This window comes from Temnothorax curvispinosus, unplaced genomic scaffold (genome assembly GCF_003070985.1).
Source record: "Temnothorax curvispinosus isolate PA1 unplaced genomic scaffold, ASM307098v1 QBEX01011959.1, whole genome shotgun sequence".
Classification (NCBI taxonomy): Eukaryota; Metazoa; Arthropoda; class Insecta; order Hymenoptera; family Formicidae; genus Temnothorax; species Temnothorax curvispinosus.
This window is the reverse complement of record NW_020221739.1, coordinates 1,413,170-1,418,405: the sequence shown is the minus strand read 5'-3', so window position 1 is coordinate 1,418,405 and position 5,236 is coordinate 1,413,170. Positions and strand designations below refer to the sequence as shown.

The 5,236-nt window shown below is 39.2% G+C and overlaps 1 protein-coding gene across 1 annotated transcript in view; it reads left to right on the top strand.

Annotated features, from left to right (window-relative positions):
* The window catches only part of LOC112462007 (receptor-type guanylate cyclase Gyc76C-like), a 63,461-nt gene that overhangs the window by 10,896 nt on the left and 47,329 nt on the right, over nucleotides 1-5,236 (top strand). The window contains exon 2 of the mRNA XM_025027497.1: nucleotides 3,988-4,051. The gene's annotated coding sequence lies outside the window, so the exon portion shown is untranslated. The remainder of the gene's footprint in view (nucleotides 1-3,987; nucleotides 4,052-5,236) is intronic.

Genomic DNA, 5,236 nt, shown 5'->3' with positions numbered 1-5,236 from the left:
ACACACACACACACACACACACACACACACACACACACACACACACATGCACGCACGCGATTTGATTCGCACTACCACGGTGAAGGCCCGCCGCTGCCAGCATGTCTGCCAGTGCAACGAGCGGAATCCGAGCACTTGCGAAATCAGCCGAGCCACTTCGAGACCCGAGCCCCCTCCGTCCCTTCCTGACGTATGCGCGGGTTTACTCTCGCGGGTACGAGGCATGTCCCGCGTAAAAAGCATTAAACGCGTGGGATTACGCAATGGGCGTAATACAATAATAATGGATATCGTGCGCCTTTGACGCTGGAGATTCCGACGAGTATAGAGTTTCTCGTTACATCGATGAAACGGCTGGACGTAATTGACGTTCACGCGGGGATTGTATCGGCGATCCCGCGATCCGTCGTCCCCCGATTAACACATGTCCACCTGAATGAGCGATGACAAACTCGGCGAGTAATGCGCGGCGGCAGCGCCTTTACTCTCGATTCGTCAGCGATCCGCGACCGATCGTTCTTAGAAATATGAATGACGAGCTACATTCGTTCACCTGAAATGCAATCCGCGGTTCATCGTGTTATTAGTCGCACTTTATATAATGTATCTAATATTAAAGTATTCCGTGTCAGGCGCAAACACACTCGGCGAACGCACCGACGCGCGGTCACTTTTGTGAATGCACTTTGTTACATCTTCCCTTTGGCGTTAAAAAGAAGCGTCGCAAAAAAAAGATAGAGGGAGAAAATTATGAACGAGAAGGAGATGATGGCGGCGGCGGCGGCGGCGGAAGAAAAAAAGATGAGGAAGAAGACAGAAGAGAAGAAAAAGAAGAGAGTAGCTAACCGGCCGCAACGAACCTGAAGTAAACCAAACCTACCGGTCCTGCCGCTCGCTACCACTACAACCTACCAAACTATTACCCATAACCAGTCTATATCTGGACTCCGGCTTCGTCTTTCTCTCTTTTTCTTTCTTTTTCTCTCTCTCTCTCTCTCTCTCTCTCTCTCTCTCTCTCTCTCTCTCTCTCTCTCGCTCTTTTATCTGATGCACCGTGTGCGTCAGAATAGTGAATTCCCTTACGTTTTCTGCATCTTCGACTGACGTGGTCGTCTCCCACGCGGCTAAGGAGCAATTCTCTCCACGAAAATCCTGTGTTATTCTTTTAGATTACTGACATGGATGCGTAAAATGTATTTCGTTTCAATTTTTCTGTATCTGTAAATTTTTTCCTTCTAGCAAAGTATTCGGTAGCGTAAAGTAAAACTTTCTCTTTTTTTTATTCTTAAACTTCTCGCTGTATAATCGTCATAGCGTTTATCTGAACTGCTCTGATACAAAGATAATAGAGTTTACATAAACTCGAACAATTATTAAACGATCTGCGAGTTTCGTACGACACTGCGAACGCACGGCGAAAATATTATTTACTGTACCAGGAAATACAGCAGATAAAAATCGCAGTAGAGTTTTTACAATTTTAGCCAAGTTGCGTAATGGATAAAATGCAAAGATATAAAGTTTGTTTTTGTTTCTACGTATAGCTTTTCTTGAACATACATTTTTTCTTTATATACAACATGTAGATAATAAGGATCAGATATATTCATGGAAATATTTTTTGGTATTACTTATCCACTCGGTTTTTTCTATCCTTTACAATTAATCACTTCTATTTATCATAATTGATCGTTGCAGTTTTAAACATATCGATAACTAAATATTGAGATCTTTTGGTATACGTTATTTCGTTTTAATGATATTTTATGCAAATTACGTTTTTTTTTCACCGTATTATAACCTTTTGCATCGTTTTAGATTAGAGGGAAATTAGTTTTTAAGGACTAAGTAAGCAAACGATGCCGCCTAGAAAGTTTCTCACGATTCTGTTTCGTAATATTTACATAAAATAAACAAGAATAAAATTTAAGGGCATCTCGAGACATATGGTCCATCGCCGCCGCGACTGCGCCGATCGATAACCGCGCATTGTCGCGCGGTTTTGTTCTCCTGTTAGTCGAATATCCAAAGTCTGAACATTGCGCGCATTATTATAGATTTAGCTGCTACTGTAAATATTTATGTCCAGAATCAAGTTGTACGTTATCTTAGATAGTCTATGGATCATTTATCCCGGGACAGAATAAATATATCTGCATAACTATCGTAAATCGACCTGAGCCTCTCATCTCCCCCACTCTTTGTCCTCCCTCCAACGCTCGATATCCTTCTATATAAGACAGACATCTCAAGTGGCAATACCGCCAATATCAGCATACTAGTAGCACCCCTCTCAAGCAACGTACACAATCAGTGGACTAATTTGGCCATATTGCTCTCTGGAAAGTGGCAGGAGCCAATAAAAAAACCGACCTGAACAAGTACCTACGGTCACGTCGAACGTTTTTTCAAGAATCAATGCCGTGACATTACTCGCTATAACGTGAATGCAATCATTTAAATTACATTACATAGGAGTGTGCGGTAATAAGCGCGTTTGGTGACGATATTTCTTGTTGAGAACTGGAATAATTTTTCCCGATACAATTTAATTAAGGTGCGTGTTTTGAAAGGTTAAATATACCTCGGTAACTGCGTTTTATTTCAGGATTTCGCTAAATAAGATTTAAGTTTAACCGAAGAATAACCTTCCGTTTGTCCGTCTGCAGCTTATCAAAAGATTTTTTATTCTAAATTCTATTGCAGTTCGGAGAACCCATTCTTTTTTTTATTAGAAAGAAAAATAATTTAGTGAGTAATAAAAAGAATATTATTACGTGCCTATAATGCGGCTGTTATTGTAAATTACGTTGAATGTTTCGAGTTGTGTACATCGAGCTCGCTCGCATGATTCGCACGATTGGAAATCCGTAAGTGTCGCCTCAATTACGCGCGTAATTACATTTACGGCTGTGGAGGGCGGCGAGCGACGTGTAACATAGTGTTCATTAACGCGACACGTGCCAAACCGGTATGTTTAATCCCAGCATTTAGTTTCACCCTATTATAGATTACGCGTCCACTATTTTCACAACGTCTCGGGGGGGGGGGGCGGCATTTTATCACCACACAAACCACCCTTCGTCCGCCGTTTATCAATCGTATAGCAGATTTGCCGTCGCGGACGTGATAATCTGCAACATGTTTTTTTAGGACCGATCGGATCTATCGGCAACGTGTTTACAATCGATTCAATTTTTCTTGCAGCATCTCTCACTCCTACTCTCTAAATTTCTTCGAGTGAGATTTAACTCAAAAGAAGTTAAAATTCACTCGGGTCGATAGTCATAATACTGCCGCGCGTAATGGAGTGACATTGCACTTTTCATAAGGGTGAGTATTTGACTCCAACTGTAAAGTGATTGTTTCACTCGTTTGGAGTAAATGTTTAACTCCATTATAGATAAAATAATTCACTCGATCAGAGTGAATTTTTCACCTTTTCTTAAAGTGAAACTTTCACTCTATTGTTACGAGTGAACAATCATTTTACAGTTGGAGTCAAATATTCATCCTTAGGGCCGGTTTCACCAACTCCGGTTAATTTAACCGGTCGATTCCATTGAAATTGACCAATCGCATTTGTTAATTTTGCTTTAATGACAAATGCGATTGATTAATTCCAATGGAATAATCGTTTGGTTAAGTTAACTGGAGATGGTGAAACTATGTGAGAGGTATATTAAAGAAATAGGTTAGACAAATAATTGCACAAGTTATATATAAGAAAAAAACATTATATTGAATTATTATATATAAAGTATATAGCATATTTATTAAAACAAATACAAAAGTACTAAATCATATAATATTAATAATAAAGAAAAAAAACTTGTTAACATACTTTGCGTCTGGTGACGTAATAAAAGGACGCAAATATCATTTTTTGCCCGTGCGTTTTTGTTTCCATCTTTAATCGAACTTGTAATATATGTTTCGTATAGTTTCGTGTTTCATTTCTAATTGTTACATCATTACATCTTACAGGTGGCTTGACATCCAGGCTGAAACCGTGAAGGGAACATATTCGTCGCTTTGCGATGTTATTTAGGTAAGCTCCTCACTTATTATTAACTGCCGTTTTAATTGCGCTTTTTTTATTTTTTTTATTTTTTTTTAAATTACATTTTAATGAGAGCAATATTTTTTAACAGTAAAATAATTGAAATGTGAAACAGCATGTACAGATTTTGAGAAAGAAAAAAAAATGGGATAGAAATAAACTTTGTTCGTAATATATCATAGTCTATCAAGCTATCTTCCTAAAATATTCTGTCGAAAAATATCCAAGACTATCAAAAAAAAAATATCAAAAAAAAAATTCCAAGACTATATTTCTTCGAAATTTTATGAAAATCTGTTTGACAATTTTCACACAATATGATAATGAACGGATAGTCAAATAGAAATTATATAAATCAGGAATATAAAAATCATAAATCTAACGATTTGATTTATAATGCATCTCGCATTTCGAGATCAAAGCCACGCGAGTCATTGTAGCCGGCGGATGCAGGTAAGATAGGGTGGAAGCATCCAGATGTTTAGTGACTAATTGTAAGCCACACCCGGGTTCGTTTGCGGTAGTAACCTGAGATATTGCATCGGCACAAAACATACCGACTCAAAGAGCAGTCGCGATAATGACGAAGCCCCACACGTGCACGCATCTTGTACTACATATCCGCCTATCGTTTTGCAATTATTTCCTTGCAATGTAATACATACCGCCGCGCCGTATTAGCGCGTGTTGTTTATATACATATCACGTATACAAAACAGGCCCGAATGTATCACGCACGCTTCGTCGCCGACTCCGTTTAATCCTGGCGCGAAACAGACGCGCAATACAAAACCCGATTGGCAGAGGCAATCGTTTATTTTTTTTCCGGTTAAATGTCGGTACATCATCGTCGCGACTTTTATGGAATAATGTTTCTTTTTTCTTTTCGCCTCTTTCTCATTGACTCAGCGTTTTCGATCGAGTACATTTAAACGTATTCGTGGTTCAATAAAAGAGAGTGAAGGAGAGAAGAGAAACGGATCGCTGTTTATCTAAAACGATATGTACTGCGAGTGTTGACCCTGGATTGCGTAAACACATGCCAAGCGCGTGTCACAGCTTCTCTCCATAATTCGATTTTTTGCGTCGAATTCCGTTCCAGCGGAAACGGATACCGCATCAGAAGGCGAAAGTACTTTGACTCAAACTATAAGTTTAACATTTTTTAAGGGG